Genomic DNA, 26,386 nt, shown 5'->3' on the forward strand with positions numbered 1-26,386 from the left:
AGCACCTCTCCAAAGCAAAAACACAGCATCAATGGGACCAGGCGGTGTCCTGGGCTGTCCTACATGAACTCCAAGAAGAGCTAAACCCAAACATAAAACTACTGTTCAATCTCAGCCTTACTACAGGATATGTGCCCAAAGAGTGGCGTACAGCAACAGTGGTCCCTCTCCATAAAGGTGGTGCCTCAACGGATCCTGGAAACTATGCCCCATAAGCCTGACTAGCTTGGTCTGCAAAGCTATGGAAAGCATCATCATGGACCTCATAAATAAAGATATTGGGGACCTACAGACACTGGATCCTACCCAGTTCAGCTTTGTTAAGGGCAGATCCTGCCTCTTAAACCTGGTTGATTTCTTTGAAACAGTCACCAAGGCCATTGACGAGGGAAGGTGGTCCACACAGCCTACCTGGACCTCGCAAAAGCCTTCGATACAATACCCCACTCGGGCATTATAGATAAGCTCACCAGCTTAAATATAAACCCTATGTCACTAGATGGATTGCAAACTGGCTCAAGGACAGAACCCACATGGTTAGAATTGCTGGAGCCATGTCAGACTCAAACCAGTTACAAGTGGTGTCCCACAAGGCTCAGTCCTGGGACCTCTCTTGTTCGGTATATATTTCTCGGAGGCACAGGCCAACACGGAAGGACTGTGGCTGACCAAGTTCGCAGATGACTGCAAACTGGCCATAATCGATTCTCCAGCCGACACAAGCATCCTCCAAAAGGGCCTCATAGAAACAGACAACTGGTGCCAGAGCCATGGCCTCAAGCTAAACGCCAAAAGTGTATAGTCATCCCCTTTGGCAAAAACAAAGTGCCCACAAATTACCACATAGGTGGTAATCCATTAAGTACAGAAGAAGTAATTAGGGACCTGGGGACCCAAGTTGATAGCAATCTCTCATTTGACAACCACGTGGCCAAAGTGGTTAGAAAAACATTTTATATAGCCCACCTAATCATGAAGAGATTCACATCTAGATCAGGGGAGGTCATCATGCCTCTTTACTCATCCCTCATCAGGCCCATAATTGAGTACAATGCCTTTTGGGATGTACCTTACCAGACACCTGCAGCAACTGGAAAGACCCCAAAAGTACCTCACCAAGAGGATCAAAGGGCTCAAACAGATGTCATATGCTGCCCGGTTAAAGAAACTCCAGCTCTACTCAGTGGCATACCGCCTGCTCAGAGGCGATCTGTGCCTGATGTATAAAGCCATGTCCAACCCGGAATTAATGGACATGCTGCACCTCAGAAAATCCAAATCCCATCGAGCTACGTGCTCGAGAGACTTGAACCTCAGCACTGAAATAAATAGGACATGCTGGAGGGACAGATTCAAAACCCAGAGGCTCCCTTCACTCTGGAATAAAATCCCAGTCCAGGTTAGGCAGATTCCCTCAATGACTCTATTCAAGAGGAATCTTGATGAATGAATGGGAGATCGTAGGTTTACCCCGGGTATCACTTCTGTGTCACTGTTAGACAGAGGCACAGTATACTAACCTCGAAAAAGGGCATAGCAAAATAAATTTAAAATGGGTGGCGAAAGCCAAACACATTCTGGCTAGGCTTATAAATGCCCTAGGGCAGATAGCCTAGTATGAACCTATGAACCTATAAGTACACAAACAATTAAACAGCTGAATAAAGAAGTAAGGGGGAAAATAAATGATTTCAGACTGAGGTTAAGTTTAATTCATGGTACCTTGGAGAGTACAGCACACATCTGTTTGTTGTTTTCATTACGTGCTTCTTCTTTCATTTTTTTCCCAGTTAGGGATTACCACAGCAGATCACCTGTCCACTCATGATTGGCAGTGGAGTTTTACGGTGTTGTGTTGCCAGCCTGGCGCCCAACCTTCCACAAAAGGCACACACATGCACACACTCATACCTAGGGCCAAATTAGAGTGTCCAATCTACCTACAGCATGTCTTTGGGATGTGGGAGGAAACCGGAGCACCCGGCGGAAACCCACGCAACCACAGGGAGGACATGCAGACTCCACACAGAAGGCACCCCAGCTGAGAATCGAACCAGAGAACCTTTTGCTGTGAGGCGGCAATGCTAACCGCTGCACCACCACAGTACATGCTGAAGTAAACAATTAAATGTTTGTTTACAGGTACCTTGTTATGTGAGTATAGAGTTGGTACTCTTACAGGACATAAAACACAGTAGGGGGTATTCTAAAAGGAAAAAAATAGCACAGTGTGTAAAGCTAAACTATTCAGTCAGTGTTGACATGCAGGGTATTTGCAATTCAGAGATATCTGTATCACAATCATGGTAGTATGATAATTGGTATGGTCAGTAGTATATATTAATGACCATATAATGACATTCAAATGAGATGGCTTATAGAAACACATTCATCAATAAACTGATGTTTTTGTCTGCATGTATATTCTACATGTCGATACACCAGCGGACACATACATCCTACAAAAAGGCCTCACAGAAACGGACAACTGGTGCCGGAGTCATGGCCTTAAACTAAATGCCAAAAAATGTATAGTCATCCCCTTTGGGAAAAACAAAGTACCCACAAATTATCACATAGACAGCAACCCACTGAGTATGGAAAAAGTAATCAGAGACCGAGGGACCCAAGTCGACAGCGACCTCTCATTTGACACCCATGTTGCCAAAGTGATTAGAAAAATATTCTACCTTGCACACCTTATCATGAAGGGATTCACATCCAGATCCAAGGATGTCATTGTACCCCTATACTCCTCCCTCATCAGACCCATGATTGAGTACAATGCCCCATTTGGTATGTATCTCACCCGGCATTTGCAACAGCTGGAGAGACCACAAAAGTACCTCACCAAGAGGATCAAGGGTCTCCAACATATGTCTTATTCTGCCAGACTAAAGAAACTCCAGCTCTATTCAATAGCATACCGCCTGCTCAGAGGTGATCTCTGCCTGACGTACAAGGCCATGTCCAATCAGGAACTGATGGACATGCTCCACCTCAAAAAATCCAAATCCATCAGAACCACGAGAGCTAAAGACTTAAACCTCGGCACAAGTATGAATAGGACATGCTGGAGGGATAGATTCATAACCCAGAGGCTTCCCATGCTCTGGAACAAGATCCCAGTTCATGTTAGGCAGAGCCCCTCACTGACTCTCTTCAAGAGAAATCTTGATGAGTGGATGGGAGATCATAAGTTTACCCAAGGGGTCACATCTGTGTCACTACTTGACCGGGGCACAGTAAACTAATTCTATTATATAAGGGGACCTTCACTGTGTGACTACTAGACAGAGGCACAGTATTCTAAATCTATTCTGTGCATTTTGTACCATTTTATGGGGTGGCGAAAGCCACATCACTATGGCTAGGCTTACAAATGCCCCAGGGCAGATAGCCTAGTACTAAACTATGAAACTATGCAGCATGCACATTGGTAAGTATATATCTTCTTCTTTCGGCTTTTCCCGGTTAGGGGTCGCCACGGCGGATAATCTGTCTGCTCATGATAGGCAGTGGAGTTTTACACTGTCAAGTTGCCAGCCTGGCACCCAACCTTCCACAGAAGACACACACATGCACACACTCACACCTATGGCCAATTTAGAGTGTCCAATCCACCTACTGCATGTCTTTTGGGATGTGGGAGAAAACCGGAGAACCCAGAGGAAACCCACGTGACCACAGGGAAGACATGCAGACTCCGCACAGAAGGCACCCCAGCTGAGAATCAAACCAAAGAACCTCTTGCTGTGAAGCGACAATGCTAACCGCTGCACCACCATGGCCGCCCATTGGTAAGTGTATATATATATTATGTTAATAAGTTCATAGGTCTGTACTAGGCATGCAGTTCAAAAGACCATTAATAAGCATAGCCAGCTAAGCCCAAGCACTGTTGAGTGAGTTAAGCTTCATGGTCAAGAAGCTCCATGCTATATACTCCAAAGAGAATTTATGATTTCCAGGCTATTCATTCAGAATATTAATGAATACAGACCATGTCTAGGATTGCTTGACATGCATAGGAAGTTGATTCAATAAGTAAAGGATTCCTTGGGACAGAAATCTGTTGTGCCAGCCATGTTCCATTTCTGTGTCTATAACAAATTACAGTCTTTTCTGTGGGTATTCATGTTACTGTGCATGTTGCATAGCTGTAAGAGGTCAAGCAGGGTAGAATGGGCCATGTACCGTATGGATGGACAGCAGTCTGTCTGCTGAAGAATGGCAAACAGAGCAAGAACTGCACATATCAAAAATGACATTTGAACCCTTGATTTAAGAATCACCATGAATAGCAGGCAACAGTAAGGATTGTGGAAGGGTGTACAACTCCGAAAACTGTGTGGCATCACTGTAAATATGATAAGTTTGCCTTTAACACACATTTTACATGTTACATCTTTTGTACTACAATATGTCACAGGTAATGTCAGCATGTTCCATATATATATATATATATATATATATATATATATATATATATATATATATATATATATACATATATATATATATATATATATATATATATATATATATGACAGGTTTTTCCATTAACATGGAAGAGCACTAGCAAGAGACCAGGTGATCAAACACACATGCAGGAAGCTCCAATCAACAAAAGGTATTATTGGAAGGTGCAATATGTGTCTTACAGGTAACACCCAGGTTCTGCAAATAAAAGACAACAATGTTAGGGGTGGTAGAAGAGGTTATTTTTCAGTTATCTTTCATAAGCATTGTAATTCCATCTTCCTGATTTCTTGATGTTCTCCCACAAAGTCCTTGCCCACTTTACATGAGAAGCTGCCACTATGCTAAATGAGTGTGGAATCTAACTAAACGTGGGGGTATATGTTTGGGGTCCAAGCTTCATCACTCCACTGCTTTCTTCAGTACAGCCTCATCTGAAGCTGGGTAAACAGGGTACCCTTCTCATGGCAGAGAACTGCTCCTTCTTAATTGCCAGTCTATGATGAAACTGTGTGAGTGGACTTCTATGTTGTAGGCACAGTGTTTGGTAATGTTGTAGCCATTGTACTACATTTCATTCTGTGGCCCCCGAGTCTGGAGTCAGCCACTGGTTCTTCACCTCTTCATCAGTCATAGTTTATTCCTATTTATCCTTAGATCCACATAGGGCTGCTACAAGCTATGAAAAACAATCTGCTGTATTACTGATGGCATATATTTAGGAGTTTGTCCCATAAGTCTCGCACTGCCTCCCCATGGCCTTGTGCAGCCAGTTAATAGCTTGCCAGGTGTAATGCTGCCTTCTACTTGTTTTAATCAGCATCTAACAGTAACAGGGTGTGTGCCCTCTAGTGTTTTACTGCTATGAGCCATACAACTAGACAACCTTGCACCTTTCTAGTGTCTCTAAACTGCTGTCTTGCCAGTTTGTAAGCCACCTAATAATTTATCTGTTATTGTCATATGTGCATTGATACTGTGAATGAATTTGTACCCACACAGGTACTGGTGCTGTTTCCAATGCCACTCTGTTGATTTGAGCCCACTGCAAAAGCAACATAGTGTAAAATGTCCAGTTATTCTTCACTGCACACTTTTTGTTGATTGCTTCCTGCCTGAACTATACTTACGTTGTCTGATTTTGAGTTGGGAGTACCTTGTTTGCCTTCTGTTTGCACATCCAGGAAGAACTACAACTATGTAATGGCAAATGAATGTTTACATATAATTACTCTTGGCCACCTGCTGCTGAGCCTGCTTCCTCTTAAGTACCTCTCCCCACCAAATTCTCAGGGACATGGCAACAGTTATCCTGAAAAAAATGCAGTGCAGTTAGAGTGTGTGCCAACTCAAATAAGATTATCATCTCTAAAAATGTAGATGAAAGCAAGAATACTCTTGTTACTTGACAGGTTCATAGGTGGTTACTAGGCTACTGACCCAAAGGTTTATATAACCCTAGCCGTGTGTACCCAATATAATACTAGAGAAACCCAATATAAAGGATAGCCTAAACTCAAAATCTTAGTTAGCAATGGCTGCCCATATCTAGGAGGGTCTTAGGTGAAATCCACGGCAAGGAATTTATGGTTTCCCATCCAGGCTACAGTTAAACAGTGTCATAGAGGGGCTCTGTTTGATGTGAATTGATATCTTATTCCTGAGGAGTGGCAACCTCTGAGAGACATATCTGTCTCTCCAGCAGGTCCTACTTATGTCGCAGGCCAGGTTAAGGTTCCTGGGACAAGTGACCCCTTATCCCATTTGTCTTGTGGATGTGCAGCATTTCTATTAGGTGTGGGTATAAGATTGCTGTGTGGGCCAGACACAGATCTCCTCTAAGTAGTCTGTATACTACTGAGTACAGTGACAGTGACTTCAGTCTGTCAATGTATGACATGGTGGAGACCATGTCATTTTCTTAGTTAGATATCTCTGAGGTCTCTCAAGTGGCTGCAGGTGCCAGGTAAGGTCCATACAAAGGGAGCACTGTACTCGAGTTTTGGCCTGATGAGGGGTGAGTAAAGGGGAGTTATGACCTGTTTCACTCTTGAGGCAATGCCTTTGCTAATGAGATGAGCAACATAGAATGCCTTCCTTACCACAGTAGACACACTGTGGTCAAAGTTTAGGCTACAGTCAACTTGTTTTCCCAATTCTCTCACTACTGAGTTCTTAATGTAGGGTATTATTATTTATATGATTGTCTGCAGGGATATGATTTTTACAAAATGGGATGATGGTTGCAAGTGGTCTGCACTCTTGTGGGAGGAGAGGCTGGACTCTGCCCTTCTTAGCTGGGAATTTCTGGTTGAAGGCTTATAGTGCATGCATATCTGAACTGCTTCTTACTGAAGTTGGTGCGCCTTGTTTGCTGTGGCATAGACTGGATCCGGGCCTGCTGGATCTAGCTTTGTTTGTGTAACTTGAGCACTAATCCAGGCATCCTCTAAAGTATTCAATTGTATTTATTACTGCTTGGTAGTAACTTGATTAAAGTGTAGCTATCATTCTAAGTCTTTTGGATTAAGCACTTGGGCTTCAGACCAGTTGTTTTACATTAGGAAGGTTTGTGGCATGCACTGTGGTGGCAGGACAGGTAGCTTTCATCCTTCTAAGTTGGGAACTGCTGATTGAGAGCCCAGTGTCTGTTATTCTTAAAGTGTATTAGTTCTGGTTTAAGCACTTGGGCTTCAGGCCAGTTATTTTACATTAAGAAGGTTTGTGGTCTGCACTCTTGTGGGAGAAGAGGCTGGACTCTGCCCTTCTGAGCTGGGAATTTCTGGTTAAAGGTTTATAGTGCCTGAATATTTGAACTGTATCTTACTGAAATTGGTACACCTTGTTTGCTCTAGCATAGACCAGATCCAGGCCTGCTGAATCTAGCTTTGTTTATATGCTTGTTGTTTGTTTGCTTGTTATTTCCCTGGAACGCTAATTCCACCTAATACACAGCTTCTCAGTGCTTCTGTGGATCACTAGTGATATCTGCATTGCTTACTGTACTTATTTCCTTGTTTCACTTGAAAGAAAGTTACTGTTTGTCATTTTTACATTTAAGTTACCTGTAACACATTGCACTTAAGTTACCTGACACTTGCTCACTAAAGCAATTATATAAGTCAGCACTAAAAATTAAAAGCACTACACCCTCATTCCCCAGCGGCCCTGGTTTTCAATTATTAAGGAATTCCCAATATTATTCTAGCATGTCCAAAGGTCAGTTGTCAATCTCCTCTCTGGTCCAGCTGGTGAATCTGGGAATCTTGAGGCAATGTTACAACTGCCTCATGTACACAGACAACCCTCTCCTCCTCCCAACAAATTCCAACACATGTGAGAGATGCAACCATATAGCCAAACTGGAGGCTAAGCTCTCTCAACTCAGTACTGGCATAATCAGTCAGGAGGAGAAGGAAACCACACTCACTACAATTCCAGTCTCACATAGACCTACCACGACAGCAAACCAAACACATAATCACACAAAACATACTCAGAGGCTCTAAATAAAGATCTGCAAGCAGCAGAGACCTCCAAAGCAGACACCCAAGCAGCCGCTACCCCAAAACAAAACACGTGCAACACATATCTCACAAAGCCAGTGTGCCAAACAGTCACAGCCCTTAAGACTAAACAACACACCTGATACACTTGTAATAGGTGACTCTATCGTCAGGCACACTGACGTCCCGCTCACCAGGCTGAAAAAGGAGAGGGTCACGGTGAGCAGCCTGTCGGGCGCTAGGATCCACCACATAACACAAGCACTCAGGTCACTCCAAGGCAAGTACAAATATGACTCAGTCATTGTCCATGCTGGGGTGAATGACCTGAGACGTATCTCCCTGGACTACATGAAAAGAGACATAAAGGAGATGTCTGAGCATGTAGCCCAGGCCGGTATGACTCTGACCTTGAGTAGCATCTTACCCTCACCAAGAATTATGCCACAATATGAAGACAAGATGATCAATTTCAACAATTGGCTTAAGTACTGGTGTCATTCAAAGAGGATCCAATGCCTGTCAGCTTGGGATGATATGCTCGACAAGCCACGATGCTTCGCTAGGGATGCTTGCACCTGTCACCCCTGGGTTTTCGGATATTGGCAAAGGCTCTTGCTACCCCCATAGTGCCTTTTTTAGGCAAGGCTCAAAAGACAAACCCACCTCCATAGGTATCACAAGGGATAAGAAACTAAGAGTAATGCTACTCAACGCCAGAAGTCTAAACCTCAAGATGCACGCACTCAAAACTCTCCTTAGCATGGAGAACATCGATATCTGTGCAGTAACAGAAACCTGGTTCAGGGTTCCCGAGAGCACCCCAGCACTACCAGGTTATACCTCATACCATGCTTTTCGGCCCCAAAACTTGGACCGAACCACAAAAGGGGGAGTATCGATATTCATCAAAGATACCCACACCTCCAGGTTGGTGGCAAAGCACGAAGCATCAGAGACTATCCATGTGCAACTAACAGTGGGTAAAACTGCCTTCCAGTTTATAGCCTGCTACAGACCACCCTCCCAAACCCAGGAACCCCACTCGGCCTTCCTGAAAACACTGGAAAATATGAAGGTCTCTCCAAACACCATTATATTGGGCGACTTCAACTACCCAAACATAGACTGGGAGCATTACTCTAGCTCCAACACCCTAGCCCAAAGGTTCCTAGAATTTATAAACTCAAATGCTATGGAACAACTTGTTACCACTCCCACAAGAGTGGAAAACATACTGGGCCTGATCATCACCAACATGGGGATTCTATGCTCCAGACCAGAAGTGTATCCCTCACTGGTAAGATCAGACCATAAACTAATCTCACTGGATATTCACATCCCGACCCCACCCCCTGCCCAGAAAACCACAGTGAAAAACTTCTCTAAAGCAAATTTCACACTCCTCAAAATTGAGGTGGAATCCTTCAAAGCCCCCGGGCCTCTGGAAAATATGGCCCAGACTGCAGAATCCTTTATAAACGCATTCTATGAACACCTTCAGGAATGCACGGATCATGCGATCCCAAATAAAACCAAGACCCAATCCTCCAAAGGCAGACGTCCTGTCTGGTGGACCCCAGCCATAAACAAACTATACAATAGAAGGAGGAAGCTACTAAATGATAGAGCAAAATCCCAAAAAGGGAAGGCATCACTGATTAGTATTAGCAAAAAACTATGGGCACACATAAAATTGTCTAAGGCCAGCTTCGAGAGAAAAATTGCACAGGACACTAAGGATAATCACAAGGCTTTCTTTAGTTATGTTAGGAACCTGGGTGATAATTCTCAGATATGCTCAGAATTAGTCAAAAATGACAAAAATACACCGAACCCACAGACATTGCCAACATCCTAGCTGACAGGTTCAGCGCAAACTTCCCCCTCTCCCCACCAAAAGGGCAAATATCTATCCCAGCAGAGTGCTGCCCCCCTGACATCTCAGATGCTCAGGTAAGAGCCGCCCTCTCCAAAGCAAAAAACACAGCATCAATGGGACCAGATGGTGTCCCAGGCTGCATCCTACATGAACTCCAAGAAGAGCTAAACCCAAACATAAAACTACTGTTCAATCTCAGCCTTACTACAGGATATGTGCCCAAAGAGTGGCGTACAGCAACAGTGGTCCCTCTCCATAAAGGTGGTGCCTCAACGGATCCTGGAAACTATCGCCCCATAAGCCTGACTAGCTTGGTCTGCAAAGCTATGGAAAGGATCATCATGGACCTCATAAATAAACATATTGGGGACCTACAAACACTGGATCCTACCCAGTTCGGCTTTGTTAAGGGCAGATCCTGCCTCATAAACCTGGTTGATTTCTTTGAAACAGTCACCAAGGCCATTGACGAGGGGAAGGTGGTCCACACAGCCTACCTGGACCTCGCAAAAGCCTTCGATACAATACCCCACTCGGGCATTATAGATAAGCTCACCAGCTTAAATATAAACCCCTATGTCACTAGATGGATTGCAAACTGGCTCAAGGACAGAACCCACATGGTTAGAATTGCTGGAGCCATGTCAGACTCCAAACCAGTTACAAGTGGTGTCCCACAAAGCTCAGTCCTGGGACCTCTCTTGTTTGGTATATATTTCTCGGAGGTACAGGCCAACACGGAAGGACTGTGGCTGACCAAGTTCGCAGATGACTGCAAACTGGGCGCCATAATCGACTCTCCAGCCGACACAAGCATCCTCCAAGAGGGCCTCATAGAAACAGACAACTGGTGCCAGAGCCATGGCCTCAAGCTAAATGCCAAAAAGTGTATAGTCATCCTCTTTGGCAAAAACAAAGTGCCACAAATTACCACATAGGTGGTAATCCATTAAGTACAGAAGAAGTAATTAGGGACCTGGGGACCCAAGTTGATAGCAATCTCTCATTTGACAACCACGTGGCCAAAGTGGTTAGAAAAACATTTTATATAGCCCACCTAATCATGAAGGGATTCACATCTAGATCAGGGGAGGTCATTGTGCCTCTTTACTCATCCCTCATCAGGCCCATAATTGAGTACAATGCCCCTTTTGGGATGTACCTTACCAGACACCTGCAGCAACTGGAAAGACCCCAAAAGTACCTAACCAAGAGGATCAAAGGGCTCAAACAGATGCCATATGCTGCCCGGTTAAAGAAACTCCAACTCTACTCAGTGACATACCACCTGATCAGAGGCGCTCTGTGCCTGACGTATAAAGCCATGTCCAACCCGGAATTAATGGACATGCTGCACCTCAGAAAATCCAAATCCCATTGAGCTACGCGCTCGAGAGACTTGAACCTCAGCACTGAAATAAATAGGACATGCTGGAGGGACAGATTCATAACCCAGAGGCTCCCTTCACTCTGGAATAAAATCCCAGTCCAGGTTAGGCAGAGTCCCTCATTGACTCTATTCAAGAGGAATCTTGATGAGTGGATGGGAGATCGTAGATTTACCCCGGGTATCACTTCTGTGTCACTGTTAGACAGAGGCACAGTATACTAACCTCGAAAAAGGGCATAGCAAAATAAATTTAAAATGGGTGGCAAAAGCCAAACACATTCTGGCTAGGCTTATAAATGCCCTAGGGCAGATAGCCTAGTATGAACCTATGATGCATTTTTTAGCACTGAGTTTGAGTCCACAGCTTTGGCACCAATCATTCATTTGTGTAAATCCCTCTAGAAGTATATTGAAATTGTTTGGGGATTAAATTATTGCACCTAAGTTGCAGTCATCAGCAAACTTAGTCAGCCACAGCCGGTCTATTTTGGCATGACCTTCTGAGAAGTATATTCCAAACAATAGGGGGTCCAGCACTGAACCCTGTGGAACTACACTGCTGACAGGTCTACTGGTAAAGGTAAAGTCCCCAACTTTGACTGAGTATGATCTGAAGGAGAGCCATTTAGCAACCCACCCGACAACATAAGGGTTGATATTCAACTGGGAGAGTTTATCAATGATGCTCGAATGTGGGACTGTGTCGAAGGCCTTTGTTTATTTAAGGTAGGCTGTATGCACACATTTGCCTTTTTTATGGCTCTGGTGATGTTTTTAAAGAAGTCTACCAGGTTTAACAGCCATGACCTGTCTTTGACAAAACCAAAATTGTCGGATCAAGGGTTTGGAGATCACCTATGCCCTTATTTATAGGGTCCATGATGATTTGTTCCATGGCCTTACAGATAAGGCTAGTTAAGCTTATGGGTCTGTAGTTTGAGTCGCACTTTAAATATTCTTGTCAAGTGGCATATGACAAATCAAAAAATAATCTTACTTGTAAAACTAGCAGTAAAGGGTCAGTGACACGAATGCTGTTAGGAGCATACAAATACCTCCTGCATGCCAGTGTAGGAGTGTGTACATGTATAGACATATAGGTGTGGTTACATCTATATACATAAGAAAAGACACACACAAGTTCATAGACAGATTTGTGTGTATATGTATGTGTGTGTGTGTAGTGGATCTATAATGACATAAAGATATACAACAAATATATTTTAAACAACCAAAGCAATGCATATGATAAACACATAATGACACATTACAAATGCATCTAGTTATTTAAATTATCTATTTCCATCTTGATAAGGGGTAAGTGGTTTCATGAACACAGCCATCTTAGTCACAAAAGAAGCAAGTTTGAGAAAAGTTAAGAGAATTCCAATATTAACAGTGAAGTATACCACTAAAACATTTAGGTGCACTGCATACAAAGCTTTAATAAAATACATGCATTGCTACATATCCAGCATATACAAATTTGACAGACATTCAGGAATGCCTTGAATTGCAAGCCAGTCAGCAAGACATAGCAAGGCTATGGTTTTACAACCACATGAATATAAACTTAGGTTACATATTGCACGTATACTTATGCACACACATATGAAAATATAGGAAATATAGAGACTACATTTGCCTCAACTTTTAAATGGTGATTGTTGTAACTCTCTTGCAGTCAAATATTCAGGGAAAGAGTGAAAGATCCAAACATTTTATTGCAGCGCAGGGAAAAAATAAATAAATTGAGTTAGATGGAATCACTATTATATAGACAGTTACTGTGTGATTCCTGAAAGGTGTCAGCTAAGGGGAAAATACTTTTAGTAAAAGCAACAAGATTCAGTTTCAGTGCTGTCTGACATTATTATTTGCAACTCAGTGGGTTTGTTTCCAAGAATCCAAATGTTCAAAGCAATGCTGTCTGTGACCTGAGGGGAAACTATTGTATGCACTAATAAGCAACACTATTGCTGAACATATAAAAACAATAATTATCTGTAAAGAAAAAAAAAAAGCATCTTGCAACAAGCATGAAAAACATAATACAATTGCCCAGGTTGGGATAATCATTCCACTAAGTTTTACAAAAACAAGCGCATACTAAAGATGTAATTTCAGTGCTGCAAAGAATGCAGATTTGAGTGTGCCTAGATCAACTAATCTAATGGCCTGTGTGTGGGGGAAGGGAAATACAAAAGAACAAACCGTAAAGTTTTAGCATTTCCTAATAACAACCAAACCACACCGAAGTTTATGTCATCTATCCTGCAGTATGCTAAAAGCCTTCTCTGAAAATCCTGTCTCTGTGTAAATATATGACTTAGACTGCACTAAAAGATAAACAAAGTACTCTAGCAAGTAACTGATTTTAGAAACAAAATAATGCCCCTTTAAAAGTATTGCATTACTGCTGTGTTTTCTATAGTAGCAGCAGGAGTAGTTAGGTCATTAAATGCCTGAAAGGCTACTTTTCTCAATTGGTAAATGCACAGATTAAACTAATGAATGGGTGACACTGAGACTGTTGTCAGTAGAACTGCAATTTGAGATGGAATTTGGCTAACACCTTTGAAGCTTCCTGCAGGCAATCTTCCCTCACCCCCCTTAGCCAAAAGTGAGCATGGTCAGCAAGGCAAACCTGAAATGTAAACAAAGGCTGAATCAAAACAAAAAAATCCCTGGGATTGTCCCTTTAAATGACTACAAACGATCAGAAAAGGCTAACACACTTTAGTGTGTAGCCTACAACAGTTAAACAAATTGTTTAAACAAAAAACAACTTTTTAAAAGTGCAGGCAAGCAAATAAGTACAATATGTGAAGAAAACAAGCTTTTAAATCACAATAAATGCTGGAAAATCTGCATTTAGGCAGAAAACAGTTAAGTACAGCAAGAAAGTACAGAAAACTGATACTTAAACACTCCAAAGTATCTCTTCTAAGCTAGAAGGCTTGTATCAGTTTAAGGCTTTCTAGTACTACCCAGTAGGTTAGTTACAGGAAAGATGGGAAACAAGCGCAGATGTGGTCTTTTAAACCAGAAAGTTGAAAGAGACGCACAAACTGTCCAAATGGTCAGTAAACTACAATTTCTGGGCCAAGAACCTCTCCTCTCATGGTAGACAGGCTACCCAGTTCTTACCACTCCCAATGATAAGCTAAAAGTCTTTTTTCCAACACAGAAAGGCTTGCTGGGCTCAGAAGCTTACCAACAGTCCTGGATACAGCAACTCTGTATCTAGACTAGGCTAGTTACAGGAAAGGTGGAAAACAAGCGCAAGTGCGGCTTTTAAACCAGAACATTGAAAGATATGGAAAAAAAAAACTGCCCAAATGGCCAATACCTACAATTTCTGGGCTAGGAACCACTCCTCTTGTGGTTGACAGGCTACCTAATGCTTACCACTCCCACTGATAAGCTATAAGGCTTCCCTCCAACACAGAAAGGCTTGGGGGGCTCAGAAGTTTACAAAGAGTCCTGGATACAGCAAATCTGTACCTGGACTAGACTAGTTACAGGAAAGGCGGGAAACAAGTACAAACATAGGCTTTTAAGACAGCAAGTTGAAAGAGATAGAAAACTGCCCAAATGGCCAAATAAACTGCAATTTCTGGACCAAAACTCACTCTTCCCGTGGAGGATAGGCTACCTAGTGCTTACCACTCCCACTGATAAGCTAGAAGGCTTCCCTCCAACATGGAATGCTTGGGAGGCTCAGAGGCTTACAAAGAGTCCTGGATACAGCAAATGTGTACCTGGATTAGACTACTAACAGGAAAGGCAGGAAACAAGTGCAAACACAGACTTTTAAATCAGAAGGTTAAAAGAGATGGAAAAGCTTCCCAAATGGCCAATAAACTATAATTTCTGGGCCAGAAACCACTCCTCCTGTGGTAGATAGGTTACTTAGTGCTTACTACTCCCACTGATAAGCTAGAAGGCTTCTCTCCAACATAGAAGGTCTTGGGGGGGGGGGGGCTCAGAAGCTTACCAACAGTCCTGGATACAGAAAATCTGTACCTGGACTACACTAGTTATAGGAAAGGCAGGGACCAAACGCAAAATGGGCTTTTAACCAGAAAGCAGAAAGAGATGGAAAACCTGCCCAAATGGCCAATGAACTACAATTTCAGGGCCAAAACCCACTCTTCCCATGATAGATAGGCTATCTAGTGCTTACCACTCCCACTGATAAGCTAGAAAGCTTCCCTCCAACACAGAAAGGCTGAGTAGCTTACCAACAGTCCTGGATACGGCAAGTGTGTATCTGGACTTGACTAGTTACAGGAAAGGCAGGAAACATGCTTAGATCTTTTTTTGTTACAGAAAAGCAGCTAAAACAGCAGTAAATACAATTCAAATTGTAGTGCAGGCCAGCACATCTGAATGTGTAGCAACACTACAGCAAATACAGTTCAAATAAATGCAATTAAATTAACAAATGACTAAAAAACAAGTGCAGAAGGCAGTAAATTAGAAGGCTACTAACAAGCAGTAATAAGTGCAGAGTACGAGGGACTGAACAGATAACAGCACGCAGAAGAGCAACTAAGACAGTTACAGTAAGAACAGCTGAATAAATATATATATATTTTTTTTTTTTTTTTTTTTTGAGGGAGGGAGGGAACAGAGCAGGATTAAGATGCTACAGGGGTTATCCTTCCCAGATGCTCTCTTTGTACCCAGTAGGAGTCCCTGAAATCAGAATATGATCTCACTGCACTCAGTTGAGTGAACAAATGAGATGGGACCAAAAGGAGTATCCAAATACAAATCTACAAGAGGGGCGGGCAGTTTCAAAGCCACCAACATTAACACCAAAACAAGAACAGGGAGAGTGGGTGGGACTAACTGTAGAGAGACCGCCACAACTTCAGTTGAGTTAATATTCAGTGAAAAACACAAATAAATTAATTAAATACAGTACTATATGCAAAAGAGCAGATAAAAGTGTACTTAAATTCACTTATATGTCCAGCTGATTTCAGTAGATGTTAACCGGCCAAAGTTCTGATATTAAGATATATATATATAAAGACATGTCCCCTACTGTTGAATGACAGTGCTGCACGATATATGTGAGAGAACATCACACATATCAATACACACATATATATACAGCAGTAAGTGGGTGCAAAATGAAAAGTTATGTTTGAAACACATTGCCCTTGTTTGTGAAGGTGGGATTGCTATTTTGGGGAAGGATAGTAGTTATATTTGGGAAGGTAGGTTGGGTTGGAAGACAGACAAGACAGCATAAAGGGGGGTATATGACACATGTGGTGGGTAAACACCTTGGATGGGGAGGGGTGTTTGGAATGTGGAAGCCCATGAGCTCCCGTATGGAAACAATGAGACCAAGGTCCCCACCATGGGCAGTCACAACAGCATCTTCATGGCCCTGAAGATGCCTGGGCTGGGGGCTGAGCAGGGGGAGCATGCAAACCCTGTGATTGTGTACTGAGGGCTCCAAGGTGGTGCAGCACATCCCCCATGTCTCTGTGGAGCTCCCAATGCACCAGAACCTAAACCTGACTTCGGGTGACAAGATTCTGTCTGTGTGTGCTCCCGGGGGGGGGGGCAAACACCATCCCCTGAGGTGGTTCCACCTGAAGGTAGTGCAGGCCCAGTAGATAATGAGGTCCCAGGGTGGGTCCCAGATGTGATGTGGCTTGGTAACATGTTCAGATGAGGTGGGAGTGGTGGTTCTGGCAACTGTCTTCTCAAACATGCTATTGTGTCACTGTTATAGAACATATGTGGGTGGTAATAGTCCACACATTCCAGGATTATGTCTAACAGCATGCATAGATATCTCCATTAACACAAAACAACAGATGTTTAGTAGTCACATAGAAAACAGAACACATGCATGTATGGAACCATAGAGGCCCTTACAATGGCATGCAGGTGACATTGTTTGTATGTTTCAACGTGGAACATGACTCCAAACACATTGCACAAATTGTTGTACAATACGATATATGTCACAACGGTAGGTCTTTTGTAGACATACCCGTTGAGTTGTGCGATCAGATTGTTGTTGCAGATATGGTGGGGGGAAGACAGAGATGTGTATTAACAACTAATATATCCTTGCAGTATGAGGTCCTCAGACCTATTTCCCTCTTTATATCTTTCAAGCAAATTATCCTGGGAGATACCTCCGATGTACACAGCCCAGGAGAATGATGTCATCATCACATACCTGGTGCAGCACTACCATACCCTGCTTGGGCATACAGCCCATGATATGCAGGAGAGGACTGCCCTGTGGAATGATCTTGTCCAGAGGGTAAAGTATGTCGGCCTGCATAACTGCAGTTATGAGCAGGTCCATCATCACTGCACTGATCTACTCTGCCATGCCCGTCAGCGTGCTGCTGTAGTTAGGGGGGAGTAGCTTGCAACGTGGGGGTCATACCATCCAGCCCCTCCGGACACATGTTGAGGAGCTCCTCACCAGCCTCGGGGCACCTGCCTGCCCACAAACACAAGACCCAGCAGACAGCATAGTGAAGGTGGGTGCTACCTACACAATGGCTGAGGAGCATGCAGGTAAGGCCACAGGGCACATCAGTAGACCACTGTTGCATAACCGTCTGCATTTGTAGAGTTTAATTATGCATATGTGAGATGAAATATACATAGTCTGCTGCTGTATTGTAGTAATAAACAGATGTGCATAATATGTAGTATTGTGGGTTTGTACTGTTGCTGTACTGTAATGCTGCTCCCACCCTGTACCAATGCCACAGGTGTGGCTACTGACATCACATCTCTTGCACAACTATGTAGGTCCCACTGGTATCCCTCTGGGGCAGCAGCCTGTAGCCAGTGAGTATGGTGTTTGTTCAGGTTTGCCAATACACTGTTCATGTTATGGCCATGGTATATTCCATGCACACATTTAATACACCTACCCATAATGCATGCTGTGCATGTTCACTTATTGTTGCTGCTAACTACACTGCATCACAGTGGTCACCATGGTGGCATATCTGAAGGGTAAGAGTCCTGCAATATAACTAACAACCTGTCATTACAAGATGTGTGCACAGAGATGAACATAATGGTGGGACAAATGGGCTACAGTAGGGACATGTCTGAAACATCACTCTTATACAGTGCTATAACAGTGTATATACCACTATTACATTGGCAACTGTTACAGATCTACACTACGGCATATCACAATACTGCATTCCACAATCCTTACAACCTGCAATGTGGTCCTAACATGAGCAATGAATGTATAATATGGAATCCTATGTTAGGACAGCAAATATGGGGAATACATACCTTCACAAACACTGGAAGCATATGTGTGCACACACTCCAAATAACCTATTGTGGAAGCAGCTTTTGAGGTACTGACAGCATGCATTCATCATGAGTATGGACCTTCCAGCATGTACAGGTCCTCAATGTCACACCAAAAAATGGTCTGCTGTCCAAGACGTTTTTGCCATCAAATGTGCCCACTTACCTTCAACAGAGGCAGACGTGGCTTACACACATTTACAAGCCATGGAATGGATCCCATACCCAACAGGTAGCACCTAGGAGTTGGACATGTAGCCTTACCTCACCATTGCATATACCATGGCAAACAGTGCAGACAGTCATGTATGTAGCGAGGATGTATGGGACAGGATTAATGTAGAAAATAAACAGATGGCCATCCAAGACAGATGACGACACTTGTTGCAAACTGGTCATGCAGGCTGCCTAGTAACATGCCACAACACTGAGGGAGTTGCAGGAATGTCTAGCAAGTACTGGCTGTGGTGTACCTGTATCAGCAATTGCCTGGACTCTGCATAAGTGTGGCCCATGTGTTAGGGTAATCAGATTGGACAGATGTACTACAGGAAACATCAGCCAGGCCTCTCTACAGGTAGTGTATGCATAACAGCAAAAGTCCCCCAAAGGCATGCATTACAATGTGTACTGCTGTACAAAGACCATGTTGGAAACCTACAGACAGTATCAATTAAGATACATGTGTTGCAAAACCACCCCACCTCAGGCCCACCATCCTCATCTGTACCTTACTGGTGCCACTGTATACCTGTATGTTTGCCATTCATTAACAGGGACTAGGCCGGTGCACATGGTGTTCAGAGTTTGGGACACTCCAAAATTACACTCATGTGTAGGCCATAGTTGTCAAGCATCTGCAAAAAGGCTGGGGATGGGGAGGGGGTGTCATCCTGAAACACAACAGTGCACTGAAGCAGAGATCCACAGCTTGCTAAGTATGGCTGTATCTGCACACAGTCAAGGTCATGAATTATGGCAGACATAACCCTGACTCCACAACAATAGTGATGGCACTGTGTGACCTCCAAGGGCTGTGCACATGAGTTTACCTTGCAATCATGCAGAGTTGAGGAACATTTGTTGGGCAGAGTGACCAAATACTGACAAATGCAGATGGCCCATGCTAGTATACCCCTTCCAGGAATAGTGACTGCTGTAGTACACATAACAGTTGGTGGAAGAAACCATCATGATAAGGGTGTGCACACATATGCACCCAAAAATTGCATGCATCTCAGTCAGCATCTGCACAACTAACACATCTGTTTGATACTGCATTTGATTGCACAGGTCATATGTCACATATCAGGTTTGTGTAATGTTAACATATGCAGTAATGTGGCCCCATGGCATATCAGGGAAGAGGGTGCCATATCAATAAGGGTGTGTACACTTCCCATAGCCACAGTAAGGTTTGAAGCTTGTCAGTGTAATTGTATTTTATTGGCCATACATGCACTGCTGATGATGAGATTTGTAAATCAGACATCAGGCATTCACAAATGACATCTGTCCACATATCATCCCAGGTATGTGTTGGACAAACACATAGGGGTTGTGAGCAGCAGAGCAAACATAGCTGACACACATATACACATTCGCAATGGTGTGTACACCTGTGAGGTATGGTGCACAGTACATGCCAGGGTGCCCAACAGGTGCACAGCAATGCTGTGCACATGGGTGCAGTGTGTTCCAGGGGAAGGGGCATCACCTACTAACACAGCTCATGCATCACAGAGATGTATAATGTTGCTAACAGGGATTGCACTGCATGCTGTTGAGTGCCATATGTCATGCATGTTGACAGATGGTTAATGAGAGGTCTGTGTGTAATATCTTTGGGAACCTCACCTGTAAGTGTGTGTGTGGGGGGTTAATTTGTCTGTACATGCTATCTGGTGGAGTGGAGGGGGGTTGATGTATGTAGAATCTGTGTATGTGTATGTGTGTGTGTGTGTTTGTGTGTGTGTCCATGTATGCACATGTGTGAGTGTGGGGTTGTTCATACCTCTCAACTTCTCTTAGAAATTGTGCAATACATGGACATGGACAGACACATTAGATACCAGGAATACTTTTCTGAAATATAATCTCAGGACAGCTGATAGTATAATAAAGCCTGTAGCATGAAAGATGCATTGGGAGGGAAAATTAGACACCAGGGATATTTTTTAATTGCAATCAGCAGAAAGGTGAAAGAATACCCACATACACAGCACTAAAGATGCATTGGGGAATTACTAGACAACACCAGAGAGTGTTTCCAAATATTACTGTAGTTCACATAAAATGTTAATAGGGCAACAGATCTTGCATCTACTGAACAATGGTTAAGTATGACACTCCAGTGCATGACATTATTGACTGACCGTAGAAGCCCATAACATGGCCCATGCTAAAGATGTCTGGACAAAACCAGTGTGAACACTTGATGACATCAGGGAGTTAATGGAGTAACAGGTCATGCTTTGTGATCATTTTTCTGAGCAATTAGAAGAATGATACATTAATGATTGGTATTATTGACTGTAATTATTCAAGACTGATGCAGGATGGGGAAAATAAGAGAAAAAACTGGGGACATTTTGAATCTCAGGGACAGGTAAGTAGTATGGTGAAATGTCAGTGTGTGTGTGTGTGTGTGTGTGTGTGTGTGTGTGTGTGTGTGTGTGTGCGTGCGCGTGCATGCGTGTGTGTGCGCATGTGTGCGTGTGTGCGTGTGTGTGTGTGTGTGTGTGTGTGTGTGTGTGTGTGTGTGTGTGTGTGTGTGTGTGTGTGTGCGTGTGTGTGCATGTATGCACTGTTAAGCAATGACGTACAGGTCTTAAAGTGCCTTTCTTGTTTTCCCCTCACAGGTGGCGAGGTGGGTCAGGGTCCCTCCTGCAGGCAATCTGATGTTGGTGTCCATACGGACACTGAAAATGATGATAGGTTTGTTGAGGCACAGGCAGGAGGTTTCAGGGGCTGAAGCTGTGCCATCGTTTGACATCCCACTGTTATCCACAACAAGTCTCAAAAAAGGTGAACTAGTGGTGAAGTGGAGAAGTACAAAACAAAACAGCTTAAAGCAAGAAAAATGTAGAACGCAACACCGTCAAATACTTTAATAAAAGACGGCAAAGCTTTCAGATATAAACTATCCTTCTTCAGTGTCTTATATACAAATCTCATAAAAACAGCATTTTTAAATTTAATCTAATTACATCAAATGACACAGTCAGCCTACCAAGAAATATCAATTAAAATCCACAGTCTTCTTAAAAGGACAATCATCCATAAGAGATGCGCATGCCAATACACATGAAAAAACATACAAAAGAGTATATATACAAAAAGAAGCAAAAAATCTTATAAGCCCTAGTATAAGTCTATTTTTTTCTTACTTTTTGTTGTTTAGCTTTTAGGACTGGTTTTAGTGTGACCTGCTTATTAAAGCATGGATATTTATCAGCTTCCAAGCGGACAATCCATTCATATTCCTTTGTATCTATATTGTTAACTACATCACCACGTCTTACTTTTGGATATATAACATGTATAACCCTAAAGCTAAACTGATGTGTATCATCACTTTCTTCAATATGTTGGGCCAGAGAATTAGTTAATACCTTCCTACGTATCTCGGACCTAGAATTAGTTAACACCTTCCTGTGTATCTTGGACCTGTATTCTATTAGAATTAGTTAATACCTTCCTGCGTATCTCGGACCTGTATTCTATTAGAATTAGTTAATACCTTCCTGCATATCTCGGACCTGTATTTTATTAGAATTAGTTAATACCTTCCGGCGTATCTCAGACCTATATTCTATTAGAATTAGTTAATTCCTTCCTGCATATCTTGGACCTGTGTTCTATTAGAATTAGTTAATACCTTCCTGCGTATCTCAGACCTAGAATTAGTTAATACCTTCCTGCGTATCTCAGACCTGCGTTCTATTAGAATTAGTTAATACCTTCCTGCGTATCTCGGACCTGTATTCTATTAGAATTAGTTAATACCTTCCTGCGTATCTGAGACCTGTGTTCTATTAGAATTAGCTAATACCTTCCTGCATATCTCAGACCTGTGTTCTGTTAGAATTAATTAATAACTTCCTGCATATCTTGGACCTGTGTTCTATTAGAATTAGTTAATACTTTCCTGTGTATCTCGGACCTAGAATTAGTTAATACCTTCTTGCATATCTCAGACCTGTATTCTATTAGAATTAATTAATACCTTCCTGAGTATCTCGGACCTATATTCTATTAGAATTAGTTAATACCTTCCTGCGTATCTCGGACCTGTATTCTATTAGAATTAGTTAATACCTTCCTGCGTATCTCGGACCTGTAATCTATTAGAATTAGTTAATACCTTCCTGCGTTTTTCAGACCTGTATTCTATTAGAATTAGTTAATACCTTCCTGTGTATCTCAGACCTGTAATCTATTAGAATTAGTTAATACATTCCGGTGTATCTCAGACCTTTATTCTATTAGAATTAGTTAATTCCTTCCTGCGTATCTCGGACCTGTGTTCTATTAGAATTAGTTAATACCTTCCTGCGTATCTGAGACCTGTGTTCTATTAGAATTAGCTAATACCTTCCTGCATATCTCAGACCTGTGTTCTGTTAGAATTAATTAATACCTTCCTACGTATCTCGGACCTGTCTTCTATTAGAATTAGTTAATACCTGCCTGTGTATCTCGGACCTAGAATTAGTTAACATCTTCTTGCATATCTCAGACCTGTATTCTATTAGAATTAGTTAATACCTTCCTGCGTATCTCGGACCTGTATTCTATTAGAATTAGTTAATACCTTCCTGTGTTTCTCAGACCTGTATTCTATTAGAATTAGTTAATACCTTCCTGCGTATCTCGGACCTGTATTCTATTAGAATTAGTTAATACCTTCCTGCGTATCTCGGACCTGTATTTTATTAGAATTAGTTAATACCTTCCAGCGTATCTCAGACCTATATTCTATTAGAATTAGTTAATTCCTTCCTGCGTATCTCGGACCTGTGTTCTATTAGAATTAGTTAATACCTTCCTGCGTATCTCAGACCTAGAATTAGTTAATACCTTCCTGCGTATCTCAGACCTGTATTCTATTAGAATTAGTTAATACCTTCCTGCGTATCTGAGACCTGTGTTCTATTAGAATTAGCTAATACCTTCCTGCATATCTCAGACCTGTGTTCTGTTAGAATTAATTAATACCTTCCTGCATATCTCGGACCTGTGTTCTATTAGAATTAGTTAATACTTTCCTGTGTATCTCGGACCTAGAATTAGTTAATACCTTCTTGCATATCTCAGACCTGTATTCTATTAGAATTAATTAATACCTTCCTGAGTATCTCGGACCTATATTCTATTAGAATTAGTTAATACATTCCTGCATATCTCAGACCTGTATTCTATTAGAATTTTTTAATACCTTCCTGTGTATCTCGGACCTGTGTTCTATTAGAATTAGTTAATACCTTCCTGTGTATCTCGGACCTGTGTTCTATTAGAATTAGTTAATACCTTTCTCCATATCTCTGACCGGTATTCTATTAGAATTAGTTAATACCTTCCTGCGTATCTCAGACCTGTATTCTATTAGAATTAGTTAATACCTTCCTGCGTATCTGAGACCTGTGTTCTATTAGAATTAGCTAATACCTTCCTGCATATCTCAGACCTGTGTTCTGTTAGAATTAATTAATACCTTCCTGCATATCTCGGACCTGTGTTCTGTTAGAATTAGTTAATACTTTCCTGTGTATCTCGGACCTAGAATTAGTTAATACCTTCTTGCATATCTCAGACCTGTGTTCTATTAGAATTAGTTAATACCTTCCTGCATATCTCAGACCTGTATTCTATTAGAATTAGTTAATACCTTCCTGCGTATCTCAGACCTGTATTCTATTAGAATTAGTTAATACCTTCCTGCGTATCTCAGACCTGTATTCGATTAGAATTAGTTAATACCTTCCTGTGTATATCAGACCTGTATTCTATTGGAATTAGTTAATACCTTCCTGCGTATCTCAGACCTGTATTCTATTAGAATTAGTTAATACCTTCCTGCGTATCTCAGACCTGTATTCTATTAGAATTAGTTAATACCTTCCTGTGTATCTCGGACCTGTATTCTATTAGAATTAGTTAATACCTTCCTGCATATCTCGGACCTGTATTCTATTAGAATTAGTTAATACCTTCCTGTGTATCTCGGACCTGTATTCTATTAGAATTAGTTAATACCTTCCTGCGTATTTCAGACCTGTGTTCTATTAGAATTAGTTAATACCTTCCTGCGTATCTCAGACCTGTGTTCTATTATCCTGTCTTTTAATCTTCTCATTGACTTTCCAACATAGAAACTTATACATTTATTACATATAGCAAGATATATAATACATATAGCAGTACAATGGAAGGTATATCTCCTACCACTAATGGGGTGCACAAACTCCATTGATTGATTAATGCTAGAGCAACATGAACAATTGTGACAAGGAAAAGTTCCCTTCCTATTAAACACAGGTACGGATTTATTATTTAATGAAAGTCTTTATAGCATAGAAGCTTCTTTAAGTTGTCACAGTTGCGATAAGTGAATAGAGGTTTCTCCAGGAGCCACTTCTCATGGCCGGGTATGGCTTTTAAGATGTCCCAGTTATTTCTAATAACATGCTCTATTGATTCACTAGCTCTGCTTAAAGTCATCAAGTACCTTAAGGGTTGTGGTGGGACCAAGTTCTCACCACCACAGTTAGCATCTCCTTGAGAGGAGAAATAAGGTTTAGCCCTCGAGTCCCTTAGTTGTATCACATCATTTTTAGCCATTTCTATTTCACTTATATTATAACCCCTTTCCAAAAAATCATTTGTCATTTCTTGCATCTGCATTTCACAACCATCCAATTTAGTATTTAACCTGCTAGCCCACAAGTATTGGTGCTTAAAAACACTTCTAAAAGTTCTTTTTGCATGCATACTATTTTTATGCAAGTATTTCTTTACTTGCACCTCCTTTTTATATATACAAGTTTCGAGAACAGAGTCTGTTATTTGTAGCCCTCCATCTAAAAAATTCAAAGAGGTGTCAGAAAAAGTAATTTCAAATTTTAGAAATTCAACATTATTATTTAAATGGCTAAAGAATTTCTGCAAATCTGTATCATTTCCATGCCAAACCAAAAAAATATTGTCCAGAAAACATTTATAGAATAAAATATTTGAAGCATATAAATTAGTTTCGCCATATACATTTATCTGCTCCCATTTTCCCATGGTTAAATTTGCAGCTGTATTGGCTACTGCAGTGCCCATGGCCGCTCCTGATATCTGATGGTATACCTGTTTATTAAAATCAAAAATATTGTTCCCCAAAACTAGTTCTAAGAGCTCACAAAGAGTTTCAATACGTCCCACCCCATCCCCGCACACAATCACATTGCCTAAACATACCCCATCACCAGTGGCCATAGCTGAGGGACAGTTAGCAGTTGGTGGCATGGGACAGGACAGTGTGGTATCTATGGCATTTGTGTCTGGACACAGCAGCTATAGCCAGATGTCTGGAGGGGTACCACATAGGCAGATGTACAGGGGTGCTCGTTGGAGGGCTGCTGGTCAGAAGTGCCACATCTGGTACCACCAGACACATGTTTCAGGCCATCATGGAGGCACAGGTACATATGGAACGGTACACCAGACAGGCTCTGAGGCTGCAGAGGGCTACTCATTCAGCTGTTACTGACAACAACCGTGATTTTGCAGGTGCCTTCCATTATT

Source organism: Protopterus annectens, chromosome 6.part0, assembly GCF_019279795.1.
Source record: "Protopterus annectens isolate FY-2018-M chromosome 6.part0, PAN1.0, whole genome shotgun sequence".
Taxonomy (NCBI): domain Eukaryota; kingdom Metazoa; phylum Chordata; order Ceratodontiformes; family Protopteridae; genus Protopterus; species Protopterus annectens.